The sequence below is a fragment of the Symphalangus syndactylus genome, chromosome 6, assembly GCF_028878055.3.
Source record: "Symphalangus syndactylus isolate Jambi chromosome 6, NHGRI_mSymSyn1-v2.1_pri, whole genome shotgun sequence".
NCBI classification, from domain to species: domain Eukaryota; kingdom Metazoa; phylum Chordata; class Mammalia; order Primates; family Hylobatidae; genus Symphalangus; species Symphalangus syndactylus.
Genome location: NC_072428.2, coordinates 126,843,957 through 126,866,172, shown reverse-complemented (window position 1 = coordinate 126,866,172; position 22,216 = coordinate 126,843,957). Strand labels below are relative to the sequence as shown.

The 22,216-nt window shown below is 40.1% G+C and overlaps 1 protein-coding gene across 1 annotated transcript in view; it reads right to left on the bottom strand.

The window, feature by feature from the left end:
* The window catches only part of CHRM2 (cholinergic receptor muscarinic 2), a 155,539-nt gene extending 138,126 nt beyond the window's left edge, over positions 1-17,413 (bottom strand). The window contains exons 1-2 of the mRNA XM_055284141.2: positions 17,085-17,413; positions 16,668-16,825 (exon numbers count right to left, since the gene is read on the bottom strand). The gene's annotated coding sequence lies outside the window, so the exon portion shown is untranslated. The remainder of the gene's footprint in view (positions 1-16,667; positions 16,826-17,084) is intronic.
* Positions 17,414-22,216: the final 4,803 nt, after the last annotated feature.

Sequence of the window (22,216 nt, the reverse complement as noted above, 5' to 3'; positions counted from 1 at the left end):
ATTTAAACATAAAATGTTTCCCTTCGATGACAGATTTTGCTCATGGTAGCCAACAGGATAGGTATAGACCTTTGGATGCCATACTGACTCTTTCATAGTTTGGCCTAACCTATGTTTCAGCCTTCCTTTCCATTTCCCCAAAACCACCCTAGGCTGTAGCTACTGAGAATAACGTACGGGACTCTGAATGTTCCATTCCTATGTGTTGGTACATGCTTTACCCTCTTCTGCTAAGTTCTTCCTCTTCCCCCCTCAATCCAGTAAGACCCCACTGACTCTCTAGTACTTTGTTAAACCAAGATCCAGCTGGGTTAGTCTAATTTTTCCCTGTGATTTGAGGAGTCTTAATGTCTCTGATTTACCACCTGTGTATTGTGTATCGTTGTTTTTTCCTCATCTAATCTCTCAGGACAGACTGTAAAGGCTAGAATTATGATGAATCACCTTTGTATCCTAGATGTCTAGTATAGTACCTGTATGTAACTAAGTCTGCAGAAATAAATGTTGAAGAATAAATAAATAACCATTTCTAGTGCATTAATATCTGTCGCTTATAAAGCACTTATATGTTCTTTGTATACAACTGACTGAATACTGCAGGGGGACAGAAATGTAAGTTTAAAATGCAGAATAATAAGATGAAAATGTTACATGAATGATGGATCTTTCTCAGTTTTAAATATGGACAATGTCCTCTTTATGTGGCTATACAGATGATACCCCTGAAATTTAAATTATTTTTTAGGAGATGGAGTTGAAGGGAGTATGTGAGACCTGCTCACTTTTGCAAGCAAGCCCTTCTCCAACTCTCCTTGGAATCTTTGGAGTTGTCACAGACCAGAAAAGGAGGAAATTTTTGAGGTCCTATTTGTTTCTCTCTTTGGTCCATTGCTAAGGAGGGATGATAAACTGTCACAGAATTGCCATCCTGTCCAAATTATTTTTACTTTGGGTCTCTATGAAGATGAACAAAACATTTTCTAAAAAGATTGAAGCAAATTAGCTTTCAGCTTTATCAAATACAGTTTCTCTGACAAAGTTTCATCTGTCTTCTGATGGATTACTGGTACCAACTAATAGCATCAGCTCATCTGTAAGCTTGGGGAGTTCACACCAGGAAAAACACAAAACCAACAACCAAACAAACAGAAAAACTGATTTTCTGTGATTCATTAAAATGTTTTCATTTTAAGTTTTGATCTTCACTGAGTGTGGAATTCTCTTAGGAAGTAAAGATGAGCTGCTTTATTGTCTGGCAATACATCTTTTTGATTTTGCCACTGAGTAGCCCCTAAAGAGAATACAGTATTTACAAACAAGGCTTCTGGCATGTTCTCCTATACTTCCCTGTCCTCTCACAGTTCCAAACGCCTCTTAAAATAGCATTGCAAGTGCCTTCCCAACATTCCCCAGGAGGACATCACGTTCCCAGTGTAAGTGACAGTGGTCTGGGAGCACATTCTATCACCTAATTGTGAATTTCTCTGGACTATGAAATGCTCAGTGTCTCAGAAAACACCAGTTTCTCAACTCACCACCAATTGCTTCTCCTCTCCACTTTCCCCTGATAAAAAACAAAGCAAAAAAGACAACCAAAAAAAAAAGGCATTTCATTTTGAAAACATTTGTGGCAAAGCTGATTACATTTATGGTTGTCAAGACTTTAGGATGAAGTAATCTGCTATTTGGAAGAAAAACACTTTGACAGAATTAGGAGAGATGACATCAAAATACAGCTTCTAATTTGTCTTTTTTTCTTACTCTAAAGACATTGCACAGACAATTTTTGCAAATTTGGCACTCAACGTGACAACAGTTTCCTAATGACCTTATGAATTGGGGAAGCAAAAGAAAGAAGCAGATTTTGATGCCATTTTATAAAAGAGTTCATCCATCATACTTTCTTCAGCTTTTGAAGTTGTCATACATCTCCAGGGAACAAACTCACTGTGTAATTAGTTTTCAATTATTCTCAATCATGTAAAGTTACAAGATTAAGTTGATGTATTTTTATGAGCATCCACATTATTTTTTAAAAATACATGACTCCAAGTAGACACTGCAATGATTAATGAAAACCCTAATCATTTACAGGCAATTCAGTAGGAAAAATGACTAGATTATATTTCCAAAATATCTGGAAAGCAAGAAAGTAGATGCTTTCAAGATTAGAGTAGCTCATTGAGCCAGGATTGATTCTCAGCAGGGACTCAAAGAACAATACAATGGCCAACACATGTTCTGATAGGTTGGCGTCATTTCATACCTGTCATTAAAGTTTTGACAGTCGCTCATGTTTGAATCCAGCCCTTCCAACAAAATCTTACCACTAAATTGTAAGATCCCTTTGTAAAACATCAGGGCAACAGAAGAGGAGAGGTGAAAAACAGAATCAAAAGTCCCACACAAACCAGAAAGAATAACAGAGTTTTTATAGCCTCATATCTTTCTTAGAAGGAATAAAAGTCTAAGATTGAAAATAATCATGTGGAACTTTCCATAGGAGTATTCATTGTAGGGTGATGAAACTGATAATGGGTTATCAAGGTGTTCAGACTCAAAATCTTGTTTCTATCACCTCTGATCACTGTCACCCACATAATAAGCTACGACTGTTTTTACCCTTAGTAAGTCTCCTTACTATAAAATAAAGGCATCAGACTAGATGATGTTGGACACCCCACTAAATCTTTAAATCCATGAAGGTGAAGATATTAAAAGTAAACTAACAATGACACAACTGTCTCCAAACTGAATATACTTATCTACTACTTTGTACTGCCTGAAACTGTAGTACCCTTTGGGAGATACCAGAGGCTCAAGACAGGGAAAGATGCCAAAACCTTCTCTTTCTAAGCTCCCTAGAAGGTGGTAAAGACAAGTGGAAGATCCCCACTGCTAAGGAGCTTAGGTCCACTGTAACTGTTAAGGCGGAAGTAGTGCTGTTAGGAGGGAATGCTAAGCCCTATGTAAGAGAGCAGATGAAAGTGGGCACCTAAGTGTGGTGCTTCTCCTTCCTCTTTTGAGTGAGGCTAAGGCTATTGCATGGCAAATTATCCAGAATGTTACTTAGTTTCATGAGGTATATTATTCTTCATCTTTGTTCATTTATCTTTTACATAGGGTCAAGTAAAAAGAGAAAACTGTACTAAATCCATCCCTAATATGGAAAAAAATATACTGTTTACGTCATATGCAATGTTTAGCTGGCTAAAATTTCTTTTAACATATATAATATGCATAAACAAAAAAGTCTGGTCTCTTTAAAAGTTCGTGTGTTTCAGATTAATTAGATTCAGCTTAAACAAAATAATATTACTATATACCTATAAGCATGGCCTAGAGGAAATTTTGCTCAGGCTTAGATAAAATATTGGTTTCGAAAGTGGAAACATTTATCAGAAAGGAAGTTTTATTTTCAAAGAAAAATTTTACCTAGAAAGAGTTTCTTTGAGCTATTTCAGAAAAGAATAACTTGGTATTATGAGACCAACAGAAGAAGCAGATTGGGGTAGTAGGAAACTTGGAACTTTTAGCAGACTACTAGCATAAAATATCATTAAATAAATATTTATTGAGCTCTGCTATGTGCCAAGAATAGAGGCAGGCATCAAATTAAATGCTGAGAAGAAGGAGGGGGGAGGAGGAGGAGAAAGGAAGAGGAAAAGGAGGGTGAAGAGGGGGAGGAGGAGAAGGGGGAGAAGAAAGGGGAGGAGAAGGGGGAGAAGAAGGGGGAGAAGAAAGGGGAGGAGAAGGGGGAGAAGAAAGGGGAGGAGAAGGGGGAGAAGAAAGGGGAGGAGAAGGGGGAGAAGAAGGGGGAGAAGAAAGGGGAGGAGAAGGGGGAGAAGAAAGGGGAGGAGAAGGGGGAGAAGAAAGGGGAGGAGAAGGGGGAGAAGAAAGGGGAGGAGGAGGAAAGGAGGGAATACAAGTCCCATCCTTATGGAGCAGGTTTCTTTTAATGAAACCAGAGAATATCAGAAGAATTTTGTTGTATAAAGGAGTTGAATATAAGGTATGAATGTAAGAAAAAGAGTAGGTCCACGTGAAGAGGTTAAATTGTCAAGTTAAATAAGTGGGTTCCATTAGCTTCCGTGTGTAAAGCCGGTGTCTAAATAGCTGGAGGGACTAGAACAATATTCAAACAGTATCAATTTCCTAAAGGCAGAGGATAGAGAAAACACCTCAGAGGAGTACTAAATAACCTCTTAGGACTTCCCTTACTTCTCAAATAGGAACAAGAATACTCTGTCTGCTATTGGTAAAACAGATTTATGGTGTTTCACTTAAAGGTTATTTAGGGGTCAGTATGGTCTTGCATAAAATGGTCTTTCAACTAGGTTTTCAGTTTTTTAACTTAGCTTTGTCATGGCCATGGCTGCTGAAGATTGGAAGATGATGTGACAAAGAGAAGAGGAAAGTAAACAGCCCTGTGATACTTTTTCCTCTCCTCTTCTTGAATTTACACACTCAGAGAAATAGAAGAGTTGTCCAAACTTGGGAAACAAATCACTTAAATCTTTCAACAGAGAGAAGTGAAAGACTTTTGTTGTCTGAATTAAAAAAATCGTGTAAAAGATATAATCACAGGAAAGTAAAAACAGTTAAAAACTATAAGATGCTAAGAAACAATGCTCTTTTCTATGTACTGAAATTGGGATATGGTGGGTTAAAGGAAGATGAAAAAGAGAATTAAAATATTCAGAGCACGAGTTCTGTGACCAGTTTTAGAAAGTTCTAGAGCTTAAGAATATGGAAATGTAAGATTAGAGGAAATACAAAACAAGAATAAAATAATATAATGGCAAAAAGAAAAAAATATTTCTCTAACGCCTGGCTAAAATTTATCTTCAAGAAGCATGGCAAAACATTTACTGATTTAATGAAAATCCCAAAGAAAAATGAATGCAATGGACTATCATTCAGTGCTAAAAAGAAAGGAACTATCAAGTCATGAAAAGACATGCAGGAACCTTAAATGATTTGAATTTACATACCAAGTGAAAGAAAGTTGTTACTAAGTGAAAGAAGTCATTCTAAAAAACTACATACTGTATGATTTCCATTACTTGACAGTCCGTAAAGGCAAACTATAGTGACAGTAAAAAAATCAGTGGTTGTCAGGAGTTAAGGTAAAGAGGGGACTAGATGGAAGGGGCACAGAGGATTTTTAGGGCAGTGGAAATACTTTGTATGATGCTACATGCATACAGTGGCGTCTACATACCATTATACACTTGTCCAAATTCAGGGAATGCACAACACCAAGCAGGAATCCTAATGTAAACTATGGGCTCTGGTGATACTGATGTGTCAATGTAGTTCATCAATCGAAACAAATGTATCACTCTGGTGGCGGAGGTTGATAGTGGAAGGGAGTAGGTGTGTGTGGGGCCAAAAGGTTTGTGGAAAGTGTTCTTCTCAATTTTTCTGTGAAATTAAAACTGGCCTAATAAATAAAATCTATTAAAAAAACTATTGCAGCAAGAAAAAAATTCTTTCCATAATTATATGTAGTAACAGAAAAAAAGCTAATTGAATTTTAGATAACTGACCTCCTGGTATCAAATTTCTCACATGTATTAGAAAAGTAAAGTAAGAACACTCAGGAGTTTGGGAGAAATAATACTTTTAAAATGTAGCCAAATGTTTACTGCAAGTGAAATGAGTAAGTCACACTAATTTAATTAAAATATGCAAACCAAACAGGAATGACCTTTAGCAAATCTGACCAATATTTGGTGCAGGGATTTCAATGATCTGGAGTCCCAAGTCTTAGGGGATAAACTGAATGAATTTAGAGTCACCATCACCATCAATTATTTCTGAAAGCGCATCTCAGAGACCAAGAGATGCCGAAATATAGGAACAGGGGCAATAGCTATTAAAGGAGAAGAGAGCAAGGCTGCCGATAATTGCCAATACTCTAGATCCCATGTCTACTAAAATAACGGAATTAAACTGGACCAGAAAATGTAACAAACCTTACACACTAAGATAAACTACAGAGAGGCAAGAGCAATTGTAGCTGAGGAATGGAAGTGAAAAAAAAAAAAAAAGATCCAAGAGGAATGGACCACGGGAACTTGCATTCTGATGAAGAAGCTAGAATAAGCTGGTGAATAGCAAAGGGGAGTCATCTGACAATCTCGGTTTTTTTCCATGAAAATGACCCCTGCGATTCAAACTGAACATTTCAATGATAGGAAAATCTCATTTTATTTGGTTTGAATAGGAAAACTTGCTAAAAAAATAAAGATGGCTGCCTTTCTTTCCTAATGCTAGATGATAAATTTATTTGAGTTTTCAGTAAATTCTTACAGAGAGAGAAGCCAAGGTATCTCCTTATAAATGAGAGAAATTTAAAGAGGAATGCTAAGGATGTGAATTTCCTGGAGAACGTGTTATGTAACTAACAAACTGCGAGGGAGAGGAGTAATTATCGCTTTAATTAATTAGGGCCCTGTTACAGCTCCCTTGTGAAAGATAATCCTTGATTAAAAGTGTCAGTATGTAAAAATATTGATGGATATTGAAATGTAAGAGTGTAAAATTTCAATTAATTGTGAAAAAGAAATTAGCTGGTATTACCATTTACCAATAGACAGTCATGATTTCCAGAAGATATGGGGGCATACAAATACATGGTTAGTTAACAATGGACATGTAAACAGGAACAGAATTATTCCAAGCAGGTTTATCCCTTAGGACATCTAGCCTCTTTGGCCTTTTGTTTGTGCATCTGCAATGCAGAAGTTAAGGTTAAGTAATGGCAATTGTTTTGCAGAGGAAGGAAATAGATATAACAGTATGAAATAGAAAGAGATCAAATAATGACATTTTACTGATACTTAATGTTCTCCTAATCAACAGAAATGTTGCAACATATGTATGTTATATAAACATCAATAAATATTGTATGCCTTGGAAATTTCATACCTGACAGCCTTGCTGAGACTTTTTCCATCTCTGTGCCTAGAAAGAGCTCCCAGGGAACTATGAAGGCTCAAGCACTTTTAAATTCAAGTTATGCTAAGCCAGGAGGTTAGTTGCCAGGAGACAGATTCCAAACTTCACCTAAGACTGATTCCTTTACCGTGAAGTCTGTTTTCATGACTTCATTTTCTGAATACTGACTAGAAGTGAGACTTGCTTCTTTTTCTTTTTCTTCTCTCTCTCTTTTTCCTTAGCCTTATCAGAATTAGATGCCAAATAAAATAATGAGATATACTCTGAAAGAACTTCTTGTGGTTTAGTAAACCAAAACAAAAAACATTAAAAACTGATCTTTGACCTTAGATGTGGAAATAATGCCGAGCCACATACTCACTCTTAGGCCTAGAATAAGTTGTTTAGTGTCAGCAAGCCAAGGTTTCAAGATTTAGAAAGAAAAAGAAATAAATTTACCACATCGGGTGGGCATGAGGTATAGAAACAATACATGTAAAGAAATGGCATAGGTTCTAAAATTTGGTAAACACTCAAAAAACAGCTGCTGTCATTTCATGGTTTTGTTGCCATTATTATTGTCACAGAAGAGTATCTCACCCCAAATTCTGAAATTTCCCCTAATAAGGATATAACCAGTCATGGAAAATATCCAGTCAGGCTTATTTTAAAATAAAGCAAAACTGAGATTGCTTGTTTACTGTTGAATGATACCCAGTTGCCAGAGAGAATAGAAATTAAACCTATATCATCTACCCCTCCTCCTGCCTTCAGTACCTCCATCCAGCATAGCACAAAGAAAAATAAAGTCTTTATTATTTAGGCTTACATGTGAAGACATAACTGCCTACTCCACTGATAAAATCTGATAGAAAAGTAATTTTGAGGATAAAGCAAGAAAACAGTGGGCATATCTGGGAAACATGCTTTGGCCCTGGGGCTGCTCTTTATCTTCTCCCTAAAATGAAACCAAATGCCCTGATGCTCTCCAAAGAACACAACTAAGTAGAATTTTCTTATCACTTTCTATTTTCATGCTGGTTATGGTAGAAGCTCTTCCCCTTGTAACAGTGCCAAGGAAGGCAGAATATTAGAAAATCTTCATCGTGTTCAACAATGTAAAACTGGGTGTGAAATGTATTTTTTTCCCCTACCAATCAAATTATTCTGTGCTTATCTTTTATAGAAAGGAAGAAAAATTAGGCTTCAGGTAATTATTTAGCTCACGGTCACATTTCTCCTAAAGAGTTCCTCGGTAGTTAATTAAATAAGAAATAAGAAGCTTGTTTTCCAACATGATTCTGTCTTGTTTATTGGCTTGGCATGAATGAGGAGGTGAAGAACGGCTTATTTGCTTTATTCAAACAGAAGAATCATCAGCATGACTAAGGGTGAACAATAACATCAAGAAAAGTCATTATAACTTTCTTATTCCTAGAGGAGGTATGGTACCCGCCTGTTACTTGGGATCATCAGAGTGCAACAACATTTTGCAACAATGACAGTGAAATGTATCAGCATTAACATTTAAGACAATTCTCTCACTTTCTCTAACTCCTCCACAAGAGTTGGGAGAGAAGAAGAGGAAGAAGTCCAGGTGCTTGATCCAGCTACATTAGTAATAAGAATCTACAGAGAACACCAGATAGAAGAATGCAGAGAGGAGCTCTGGAATCGTGAAGATATATATGATCTGTGAAGATATTAAATGAATGAAAGGAATTTAAGAGGGAAAAAGATAAAACAAGAAATAGAAAAGAAATCAAGTACTTATTTCTTAAACAGCCGAGACTGATTTAACTCCAAGGACATACTGTATGCAAATGGGACTGTGCCACATCTAAACACACAGGTATCTAGGTTTCCTCTACATTGAAAGATGTGCTTCTTAATCTATAGCTGTCTTCCTGAATTGTTATTCATTGTTCACACTAGAATTTGCCAAACAAATCAAAAAGTCTCTGGCTACAACAAAGCTCTCTGTCGGGGCCCTAATGGAAAATACACATAGTACTATTGGCAGTGACATTTTGAGTTGTACATCCTATCTTCTTTCCTCCTTGATGCTCTTATGTTCCAGTTCATCAGTCTGTTATTTAAAATGTAGTCCTGTGATTTCCCACCTCAGTATCATGGAAGGGGCTTGTTAAAAATCTAGATTCCTGTCCCTAATTCCCAGCCTGACTCTATATCTTTACAAGAGGAATAACGTATCTCAGATACTCAACCTGGGAATTAATCTCTTTTAAATGACTTCTTAGAAGATAGTAGTTATTTAAGTGATTCAGAATCTTATCATTTAAAGCACTATACCTGGTGACTATGAATATTGACTTTTGAAAAAGTGGCCCCAGTTCTGCCAAGAGGTCAACATTCAAGGATATTTAGGATTCTCAGCCTCAGAAAAGAGAGGTCCTGCTTTTCTGAGCCCAATAAATACAGATAGCTTCAAAAGACTGCCTTGCTACCACAGTTTTTGTTATGTATTTGCACTAATCTTAAAAATGTAGATCCTCAGTTTTATTGTTGCTGTTACTCATTGTCCATGTGCTGGAAATTTGAACTTAAACTAGCCCTTAGCCTGTGAAGTTGCTTACAGCTTCTTTGATACAATAAAATGGAGGGGTACTATGCATATCTATGCGGTTACACACTATGCAATAAAATAGTAAAATTATTTTGAAAATAGAAAGTGATTTTAAAAATTCCACTTAATTGTGTTATTTGGAAACATCAGGGCATTTGGTTTCGTTTTAAAGAGAAGACAAAAATACAAATGTAAGTGTATATTGCCATCATTTATAAAATATGGCCTCTATTCTCACCTCATCTGTATCTCTACAACTTCTAGCTGTGACTCTACTACCAGCACCAGATAAAACCATCCAAGTTGCCTAGCATTTTCGTAAGTTAGCTCCTTTGTAAATAATTTGTTTTTTAAAATAAAAACACCCATGGCTTCACCTTCCAAAACATGTTGCTATGAATAATAAGGGCTAAAAATGTCATTATTATTACATTGATTAGGCATATAAAAATAACAGGAATATACTGAGCACCTAGTGGGCGCCAGGTGATACACGTGGCTGTGAGAGATTAAATGAGATAGAGGATGCAAAATATTCGTTAAATTCATCATATTACATCATACCTTTTCATGAGTATTATTATTAGTTTGAGGAATGGCTAGAGTGTAAGTGTGAAGCTTATCATTGCCTGTTAGTATTATAATAATAATAAATTCCACGAAGAGGAGGAAGAAGAGGAGGAGAATAAAGGGGAAATAAATATATTGGCTAGTATTTATTTAGCATGTACACTGTACCAGTCATTACACTAAGCTATGTGCGTGGATTCTCTCCTTGTGGAGTTGGAGGATGAAGAAATGCCTGTGAGCAAGATGGCTGGCAAAAGGGCTCTATGAGCTATGGAAGCTCTCACATGGGTTTGATCTCAGGGTTTATCCTAGACAGATGAGAAACACTGAAGAATTTTAAACAGGAGAATGACATGTTCAGATTTGCATTTTAGAAAGGTCACGCTGGCAATGTGAGGAGTAACTTGTACTAGAGAAAGACTGGAGAGTGGGAGACCAGTTAGAAGCATATGGCTCTGGTGATAGTTCATGTGAGAGGTGCGAAAGGTCTGAAAAGATGCCTGGATGGAAAGAGGGGGATGGATTCCAGGGAAGCCTCTGAGGGAACAGATTTAACCTGGGGACAGATCAGAGGGCAGCAGTGGAATTTGGAGTGAGAAAGAAAGAAGATATGTTTATAGCATATCAACCTCACTTCTAGTTTGCCATGTATTTAGGGATTAATAAAAATGTGCAGCTTGGTATTATTATTCACACCATCACGTAAGTAAGAGTAAAACTTTATGTTTCTCACCTAACAAATATCTCCACTCTGTCTTTCTCACGCGTGTGTGTATGTGTGTATGTGTGTGTATATATGTATACATATTCTTTTCTTGCTGGATATATATATATATATAATTCATGTGTGTGTATATGTTTGTGTATATATGTGTATGTGTGTATATATATGTATATATGTGCATATATATACACACATACACACACATGCATTTTTTACAAATATATATGTATATATATGTATATATCCAGCAAGAAAAATGTTTCCATTCTAAAGATAGAAGACTTCCATTTAGAAGTCTTAAAGACTTAAATGTACAGAATATTCTATCAGACTGTCCTCCCAGGGATGTCTCAGTGGCGTCTCTTTTTCTTCCATAAGAACATTTTCATAACAATGTTAAATATGTAAGGATATAAATATCCTTCCCACACCTTTGCCGTAACTGTATACATAGTAAACAACATTTGACATGCCCAGACAACAAATGTATTCTACTAATCTCTTTGCTTAAAAACATATTAATTCAAAGCCCTTCTTGCTTAGGTCCAGTTGAATTTTTGTTTGAAATTGAAATTCTCCCTAAGCTTTAAAAAGGATGTCCTTGTCCTATCCAGTCCAATGTGCTTCCAGTTATTGAACACCAGAGGGCATCATTCAGTGAAAGCTTGGATTTGGGAGGGAAGAGGGGAGAGAGGGGGGGCAGAGAGAGAGGGAGGGGGCATGGGGGAAGACAGAGAAAAAAAAGAGAGACAGAAGGGATTCCATTACTAATGAAAAAAATGAGAAAACTGAGTTTTTAGTGTGTACCCTTATCTACCATGAAACATTACCATGGTAACAGCACCAGTTAAGATGATTGTATATTTAGGTCATAGTATAAAAGAAGGAGCTAGAACATGTGAAGAAAAAAAAAGAGAAATAAATAAAGTAAGACAAAGATATAAAGAGTGGAAAGAGGCAAACCAACTGGAACCTACCTCATTCTTTGCTAATAGCAGTTTACAAAGTAAGATTATACTTTTCAAAGCACATGTGGATAATAAATACTAATTAAAAGTAAATGGAGCCACTGAAATTCAGAATCTTAAGTGCCAACAACCTTATAGAAAAAGAGAACTCATTTAGCATGAAAAAATGAAGAGACAACTAGACTGGGATTGGGATGTGTGTGTTCTTATGCAGTTCTTGGTTAGCTGTGTCACCTTGAAAAAGTCTCTTGATCTGCTTCCTATCATGAACTCAGCTGTATGATATCAAAATTATCTTTTATTACTATGCATCAGACAAAAGAACTTCTGTTTAATAATGTCTTAGTATTGCTGAGAGGTGAAAATGGCATCGGCCAAAATTTTGGTGCCCTTGTTTACCTCTGCCAGAGGCAATCACTGACTAAACAAAACAAGCACGTGCCAACTAAGAACGTACTCAGCACTGCATCTTCTTTGCTTAAGGTTTGGAGGATCTAACAAAAACATGCAAAGTTGTATTAACAGATGGGGAGAACAACACTGAACTTCTGAATGCCACAGTTTTGTTTTCCCCAAACACAGGGAAAACAAGTGCCACAACTATTTATAGAGAGCCAATCGACACACTAGAAGAACTAAGACTGTGGAGTCCCACAGCTTGTGTTTGAATCCAGGGGCTGCAACTTACTAGCTGTATGATCTCGGGTCATTATCAGACCCCTCTGAATGCTGATTTCTTCCTGTAGAAAATAACATCTACTACATAGGATTGTTGCAATGATAAAATGAGAAAATTGATTGCCGTAATAACTCATTCAACAAAGATTTAATACGTTTCTTAGGTATGCCTGGCTGTATTTTAAGCAGTGAGGCTAAAGCAACTGACAAAACAGAAAATATCATACGGGAAGATGCTTAGAATAATGCCAAGGACTTAGAACACACTCAGCAAAAGATACCTGCCTAAGGAAAGGTGACTTGCATCTCTTTCCCCACATACCACCTCCACCACATAGGCCAGGTGAGCTGTGGGATATGCAATCAGTACACTTATGCCATTTATCTTAAATGAGAGAAGTCCTGATGCCTGCTCAATGAACCAAAGGTGGACAGAGTGGGTACAGGAAACAAAAGTCAGTTTTTAATAGTCACAAGGTGGACATTGGTGGCATTCAATACATAGGAGTCTATTGAGAACTATGCCACAGAGAGTCCATGTCATAAAATCTCAAGCAAGTCAAATATAAGTTTAAATAAAGAAAACCAATTCTTCAAGAGAACTGTGTGGCAAAATGTTTCTGTCAGTCTCTATCCTATTGAGTAAAGTGGGAAAAGTTTAAGACAGGATTGAGAATGGTGTCTGGGTGGTCATGTGAAGATAATAGAAGGGGTTCGCTCACATGCATATTCTAAACAAAGGCTGACATCAGTTATGGAGGTTGAATCCAGCACGATTATTGATATACCTATAGATTCTTGCCCTCATTTTTCTCTCTCCCATTCCCTCTTCATTTCCCTTTTATTCTAATTTCTTCTCTTCTCCCTCTTTTCTACTTGTTTTAATTTTACTCATTGTTGTGGGTCAGAGAAACATATGACTCCTAATTAGCCAGCCTAACTTCCATTGAAGACAGTGTCATTCATGCTTTTTGTGCCTTCCCTACCTGCCAGCAGTCCTGGACTGTTGTTTTCTTTGGACCTCTGAAACCACCCATTCCTATTGGCCCTGGGGAATGGCTGCTCTGGAATTGGAACTGGAAAATTGTTCAGTAAAGACACATCTGGATGCTTGACTATCTGGACTTTCTGGGCAATGAAGGGGATAGGGTCAAATTTAGAGCAATATGTGTGTGTGTGTGTGTTTTTTTTTTAAACATGAAGGCAACAGTCTCAGCCTCCCAGAATTGAAGGACTGTGGGAACTCACTCCAAAGGGACTTTTACCAGCATTTGACCTGCTAGTTCTTTCCACATCTGACTCTGAAGTTAGTTGAGAGCTGAAAACATGCTCTTTGGATTCCCTTTTACTGGAACTATGACAGTATTCAAATCCATCTATTTGCTCACTCCAGTTCGCCTCCAGGCACCCTCAAGCACCCTTCTACAAACAAACATGCCTCTTTATTTTATAGGAAAACGAAGCATCTTTCAGGCAGTCTAGCCCTGGGAATTTGAAGTCCCAAGACTTTCCCCCATTCCCACCCCACCTCATTCACAGAGCTTTATTTTAAAATGGTAAACAGATTTGGCTGGAGTTCTCACCTCTTTTTAGGGTCAGGTTAAATTTTTTACGTTTTAATTGGCATTGTTGTCTAGCCCAGGAAAGCAAATAGAGTCAATAGGAAGTTGCTTATCCATTGTATTGCTGCAACTGGAACACATTATTGATAATAGTAGTAACAATAATAATTCACCTGGCATTAATTTATTACTTCTGAGTCCTCAGCTGCCAAGCCTGCAAAGCTGGGACATTGTTGGCACAAAATTCTTCCATTCGTTTGACAAGTCTCAAAAGTCCACTTTCTGAACTGCAGCCGAATACAGTTCCCAGCTTAAAATTGTCTCTTGGCCAAGTCAATTGTTCTTACTTCTGTAATCATCAGTGCCTTTATTATTACCTCCCCAACAATGGCACAGGTATGCCTGTTTGTGGCTTCTGTTTAAAGATACCATCATTTCTATTTTTTTCTTATCAATGAAAATGCATATATTTCCTATCATATGGTTGCACATATTTACCGATTGCTCACAAAGTGCAATGCGCTGCCTTTGCCGCACAATCCCGAGTTCCCTACTCTGGAGTTTATTAAAAGCTTCATTTTGAGAGCCCTCTCATTGGGAGACGCCAGGATTGTCAGAAGCGAACAGAAGCGCTGGCGCATCCCAGCACCAGGCATCGAACTTCCCTGGGCAGCATGGAGAAAAGCTGCCGCCCGCCGGTGGGCTCCTGGCGGGGACGCCCAGCGGCGGGGCGGGGCGAGACGGGGGCGGCCTGCAGCGCTGCAGTCGCAGGCTCCGCACAGCCCGGCCCGTTTTCCCCAGAGGCTCCCTCCCCTCATGCCTAACCCCAGTTCCAGTTTTCCGCAGGCCTTTCGGGTTGCCCCAGGGTTTCTCTCTGGAGTCTAGGCTGGCTCCCCTCTCCACCCGCAGAGCCCTGCGTGGGCCATGGCCATGACCCTGGCGGTGGCTGCAGGCGTCCCGGACTGTGGAGCAGGGGCTACGCGCCGGAGCGCTGGAGGGTGTGTGGCAGAGCGTGAGGACTGGTCGCTGTGTGCTTGTGTCGCTGGCTGCGTGTACTAGCGGATGGGCAAATCACACGGCTGCCACATACCCACTGCCACCCAGCGCTAAGAAAAGAGCAGGAAAAGCAAAACAAAAAAGAAAAGAAGAAAGGGAAATAGAAAGTCAATGTGGGGGATTCCGGAGCTTGAGGAGTGGGAGGCGCCGCGCTCTTCTTGGCTCGCAGCGCCTGGGCTGGCAGACTTGGAGCCCTGGGTGGCCGCAGTCACAGACGTGCTGTGGCGGTGAACTGACCTAAAGACGCGGGAGGGCGGCCTGGGTGAAATGTCCACCGACAGTTCTGCTGGCTTTACGCGTTTACCTCCAATTCTCTGTTCTCCTCCAGCCTCTCTGCCTCTGGCGACCCTCCCTGCTGGTATTTCCGTACATGCAAGAGCCTTGGCATCATCGCCAGGGACTGGCGGGTCGGCGGACTCTGCCTGGGACAATTCTGTGTCTCGGCAGCCTCGAGGACGGCGATGGGCAGGAAGATAGAGAAAGGGATGCGGGTGCTGGAGGCGGACGGAGGCAAAGGGTGTGCCGCCGTGTGTGTCAATAATTCTGGGGAATTTTCACCTCTCCCAGACGAATCTCTACTTACCCCGTGAGGGGCCCCAGGGGCGCCTGGCAGCGCGCACAGGTGGAATTTCTGCGCGTCTACCGGCACCAGGCATGGACCGCACCTGTCCGGGTCCGAGAGCTACAAGTTAGCGGCGATTGCCCGGGACCTCAGGTGCGGACTCCAGGGGACATTGCGGGGAGGGGGAGGGGTGCAGCGGTCCCCAGTCTACGACCCCGGGGACTGCCGGGGCGGTTCAGGACCCACTGTGAGTTAGATGGCGAAGCCCAGGCACTGTCTGGTACCTCATGAGCTTCGGGCTGAGACCTTGTCCCCCAGCCACGGCGGACAGTCCAGCTTCTGCGCGGGGCTAAAATAGGATGGGATTGCAGAATGCTTCCCTCTCCTTTGTCTTGGGACCCTTTCCCCCATTCTTATTGCTTCTCCTCCTTGGCCATGACCCGGAGACCGCAATGGGAAACCTCTCCAGCGCCCGAGGGCTGCTCCGAAAGCGGAGCCGGGGGACAGCTCGGAGCCCGGGCGAGCCGGGCCTCCATCCCACACGCACAGAAGACGCGGTCAGACCCCAGCAGGAAGGAACCCGTGGGGCGGGAGGGAAGAAGCTCTCCTTGTCTTGTCCATGGCCGCATCTGGATTGGGTGGCGGGAGGGGGGTCGGCAACAGTAGAGGGAATTGGGGGCTGGAATAGGGAGCGATGCCGGGACAGCGCAGCTCCCAGGCTGCTTTCGCCACATTCGGCTGGACTCAGTGACCCTCGAAATCTTAGGGGTACCTCGCCTCGCGCTGTGCCTCATTTGCCCCTTCCTTCCAGACCCGCCATCACTGCCCCCAACCCTCCAAGCCCCAGGATCCAAAGTTTCCGTTTGAGAATCTGCACGTGGGGAAGACCTCCCTCCAATTCCCCCAAGCCCCGACCCCTGAGCCTCCAGTTTGGGGGGATATGAAGGGAGAGACCTCCTGGTGTCAGGGCCCCTGGAGTGGGTAAGCGGAGAGCTGCACAGCGCGGGGTCCTTACCTGTCGCTGATTTCGCTCCAGTTGCCTCCCTGGCTGCTAGGTGGTGGAGGCTTGAAGGAGCGAGGAGTCCTTTGTGGGTTCAGGGCCGATCCGCCCAGGCTGGAGCTGCGCACCGCTTAGAGTCTGAGGCCAGCCGCCGGTTCTCTTTCTCCCTTGATCTTGCAAAAGAAAAGGAAAAGATTAGTTGATGCTGAGACACTGTAGGGGTGGGGCGGGAGAGGCGGGAGAGAACCGACCCAAAGGCTCTGGCGAGAGCTGCGGGGCTGGCGCGCGCGCAGGCAGAGTCACGCACCCCACACTCGTCTCAGCCACTTGGCTAGTCTGTGACCTGTTCGTGGTTTACACTGGAGTTAAATTGACGCTGCCCCCGCCCTCCACGCCAAACCACTAAGGGAGAAGCAAACAAGACTTTCAAACCTGGCTTTCACGAAGAGCCTGGAGACCAAAATAGAACGGAGACCTGGATGCCTCGGCGAGCTGGGCTGGATTCATTTCTTCACCAAAGTGCTTGGGGAAGTAGGAATTAGTTTTGGGAGGCAACACCTATTCCGGTACCTCGGCAATTTACTGGTGAAATCTACGATTTCCAGGCTCTGGCCAACCCGCAGTCTGGAGTGTGTGAGAGAGAGAGAGTGTGTGTGTGTGTGTGTGCCCGCGCGCGCTCCCTAGGTCTTTGCGCCTGGGCGCCTTTAGTACAGCAGGAGAGCGTGTCTGTATTCGTGCGTGTGTGTTCGATTAGCTGCAATGGGCGGACAATTTCTGGAGAGAACATTTACAATTTTCTTTCAGTATGACAGGATTAGTTGCTGTTGAAGGCGCTCCTCCAATGAAATCTTCTGTGCTCTCTGATTTGGCGGTTCTTCTGAGCAAATATGACAGCCTTTTCTCCAGGCTCTTTTTCGCTCCTCTCCATTTCCATCCCCAGAGCCCAGCTCTCCATCTGCAATTTCTACATCAGAACCACCCCCAACCCCGAGTCCCTTCCCTGCAAGTGTGTGAGTGCTACAAAGGTGACATGGCATATTGGGAAGAACGCAGTATTGCTTTTTGTTTGTTGGAGATACTTAAGCCCAGTTTTTCCAGGTGGGAAAATGTTAGACTAAATCCACTATGCTTTATAAATATGTAATTGTGCTGAACTATTCACAGATTGTTTATTTCTTTGGAGCTTTGACAAATGTATTCGAAGGAGAAGTAATTTTTTTCTCTAATTTTAAATATGAGCCAGTGACCATGTTTTCTTCAGCTAATGGGCAGTAGACTGCAGAATATATGTATATCTATATCTATATCTGTATATATCCAGAATATATATATCCAGAATATATATATATCCAGAATATATATATATATCCAGAATATATATATCCAGAATATATATATGTTTGATGCTTCAGGGAATTTGTGATCTCCATGAAAAAAAAATTAGGATGCAAACTTTCTGTGTTCAGACCTGCCTTTGGTGTTTATTTCTTTATTTTAATGAGAAATTTCTTCCAATAATTGTATCTATTATTTTTAGATACTAACCTCATTTGATAAAAGTACAATGATAGGATTCTAAAGTGTAGCTGAGGCCAAAACTTGCTTTTGTAAAAGCATATGTGTATGTGAATATAACATTGATATATTATATATTACATGGGTTTTATTTTCTCTCATCCAACTTCAATCAAATAAAGAGCAAGAAGTGGAAACCTTAAATTGAATAGTCCAGAATTGGACACATCACTTTTTGGGTCACAGGGATAGACAAAGAGCAAGTTAAAGATACATTGATATAATATAATATAGTCAATTAAATTCAGTTCATTTCTTGACGTCCAGGGCTTTGCTAGGTATTAAAGGCCATCCAGAAGAGCAAAAACCACTGTCCCTGTGTTTTTATAAGCTTCTACTCCTATTGACAAGAAAAGACACTTCATATGAAACATCTATATAACAGTTGACAATCCAGTGATTAATTTTATAGCAGTGTAAATTTATTGATAAATGGAAATTTTGTAGCTGAAAGTTTCTGCCCTTTTTGTTAACTCTTAGCTATCACCAAGCAGGACCTGACACAAAGTTGATTTTGCTTGATTGAAGTCATCCTAAAATACAGCATTACAATACTGTATCTCTGCCTTCAACCTCCATACATACATCCCACCATCACTGGGTGATTATAAGATACCTGTGAGAAAATCAAAACAGCCCTGCTAATTCTTGTTCTCAGCCTCTCCCAGCATTTGTTCCACGACATTAAACATCTGATTTTGTCATCTCTCCTCTCTTAGACACTCTTTTCAGAATGAATTCACATTTTCCTTTTTTACTCCATTATTTCTGTCTACTGAGCCTCCATAAGCCCATGAAGCTGCTTGAGTCTTTTGGAACACACACAGACACACACCCATCAAAGCAAAAAAGTGAGGAGAAATAGATCCCTGGCCAGCAATAGACAGGAAAACCCAGTGATTCATTACTCTTTTGTTCCTTTACATCATTAAGAACACTAAGCCCCCTTTTACTAATAAAGCTACACATTCCAAAATGAGCAACAAAATAAATAACCAATGAAGGCAAATGAATATTTTTCTTAAACCTCAATAAAACAGAGTCTGTGGGTGACTGAAGTGCTGTTTAATAGAAGTCAGTATACTTAAGGCCTTTTGGAGAGGAGTTGCACAGGGAAGCATCATTTTTAGCAAAGAGTCATCAATTATGTCCATTTTCTTTTTCTAGGTCATCACTTAGAACACATCTTCATATAGACTTGTATATCTTCATATAGACTTGTAACTCTGCCATTCACTGTGATTTTAGAGAAATTGTTTAACTTTTCTTTGCCTCAGCTTCTTAAACCATAAAATGGGTATAGCATACATGTTGGGGTTGGTAGGAGGGATATTGGAAGTAATTCATGTGAAATTCTTAAAAGAGCACGTGGCACATACCAAATTGCTATAAATATAACATTGTCGGTCAAGACTGAAAAATATAGGTTCTTGGGTCACACCTGTGACCTCTGAAACAGAGTATTAAGGAGTGATTCTTGACAATGCAAACCATAATGCTCATCACCATCATATAATTAACAAGATAAACATAATCCATCAGCACTCTGACCCCACGGAACTTAATTCTTTTCTTCTTCTAGTTTCTATTTCAATACAAGAAATGATCATGTGTATTCTGAGTGTTTTATTTTCATCTCTTAAGCCAGTTCGTTTTCTGAGGAAAAAAAAAAAGAACACTCCCCACCCAAGGAATATAGCATTTATATGATTAGTAACTCTTGGTGTGGAGTTACATTTTCGCTTGTCTGTTTTTCGTGAGATGGAGTCTCACTCCGTTGCCCAGGCTGGAGTGCAGTAGCATGATCTTGGGCTCACTGCAACCTCTGACTCCCAGATTCAAGCAATTCTACTGCCTCAGCCTCCCAAGTAGCTGGGAATACAGGCACCCGCCACTGCGTCCGGCTATTTTTGTGTGTTTTGTAGATAATGGGGTTTCACTGTGTTGGCCAGGCTGGTCTCGAACTCCTGACCTCAAGTGATCAAACTGCCCTGGCCTCCGAAAGTGCTGGGATTACAGGCGTGAGACACCATGCTGGCTGGTGTGGAACATTTTCAAAACTGCTTTTTAAATACTTCTTTGTAAAATGCATCTACGAGATTTTCTTTTAATCTGCATTCCTATTTTCCACCTCAAGGAACTCTAATAAATTAGTAATTTCTACTTATTAAGCCAAACTTCATTACATATAACCTCATGATGCTAGTTTTAGACACACACTGAAGAGCTCTCAATGCCTGTGAAGGGTGACTTTGAATCTTTGAAAAAGCTTTTGTTTGAATAAGATTATAAATAAGGTCACCACTAACATGAGAAGAAGGGGAACCACAGGTCTCATTCCTGGGAGTGTGGCACATATTTAACATGCCACATTGATTTCACTGCAGCAATAATTAGGCTTCAGTAATTAGATGCACAAATCAGCACTCTGTCATCATAAGTGGATTAAGAGGGTGACAAGTTCAACTCCAGTGATTTCCCACCAGGGATGGCAGTCATAACATTTTTTAAAATTTTTTCTATTTTCAAGGAACCAAGAAAATGAAGGTGAGGGCTTTGCCTATATTGGGAAAATGAGCCAAGAGCAGATCTTGCCTTGTCCTTCATCTTCTACTCACACAGACTGTTTAAGAGTTAAATCAGGGAAGCACCGTATTTATCAGCAGGAGCTTTGGAAAAGGTGGGCTGATTTATCTGATGGATGCCAAAGAAACCTTTCTTTTCCTTGACTTCAGTTTGAAATATAACAATCCTGGGTTGAAAGTAGATCTCCACTAAGCGACAATCACTACTTACAATGGGTTCTTCAGTTGTCTCTTACTGTTTTGAAATCTTAATAATAGTTTCATAATACACACATTATTCTTCCTAGAATTATTTATTTTTTCCTACAGACCTTCCCAGAGAGTAATTTAAAAGCTTCTATTCTTTAGCTTAAAAAGATGATCTCTTTTTATTCTAGAAAATCCTGAGCTTTTCTTTTTCAGACCCTGCAATTGAAGTTTTCATATACAAATAGGACTGATTCTGAGGGATAATGTTTAGTGACAGTGTGACAAACAATGCTTTGTTATTTTTCTTTTTCATGAAGTTTGGCATCACAGATGTTTTCAACTCTTTTCTCTCATAGAAGTGATAGTATTACCCAATGCCTGAAAACATTTACTGCTGCTGAGTATAAAATATTTAAAATACAGGGCTCTTTTGCAGACAGGGACTATGAAGAAGGGAGAAAAAGCAGAGATGGGAGGGGCACCACTCTGCAAAATGCTAAACAGCTGCAATGGTGATAAATCAGTGTTAAGAATACAGAAGGAAAAGATCACATGGGATGCTTGTCTCCTTAGAGAAGCATTTAGTGTATGTGTGTTCCTCCTACCAGGAGGTAAGCTGAGCCCTGCTTCAGAAGCGAACCTCTAAGACAGGGTGAACTTGAAAGTTTCAACAACAACTACCTCAGTGTATATTTTAACAAACAGCCTAAATTTCCCCTTTTTACAGGCAAAGTTAAATGCTGGAATCTCAGATGAAGATAAGATTCTAGCAAATTCAAAGTGAAAGTCTTATGATACTCTTCTATATGCATGAGGTCTCAGATTATTTGAATCAGTAACTCTTTGTGCAGGAAAGAGTCATGTAGGAATATTTAAAATCTTTTGAGTCTGTAGAGAAACCTGTGCTTACTCATGGGAATTCACATAATTGCTCAGATCATACAACATACCAATTTCTTAAGCCAACTAAACGGAAAAGCTGGAAATGCTAACACATTCTAAAGAAATAAATCCTGGGTGCCATCACAACATTGGACCACTTCCTGATTAAATTTGACCTACCTCTATTTCTTGAGAGTGACTGGAATAATTGTGATGCAAACGCTGCATGTTGCTAAGTAAGACTTAACTGAGTGTGTCTGATACTGTAATATCACTTCATATAGATCTTTTCATGTTAAAAACACATTCCCCTAGCAGTATGTCCAAGGCAGC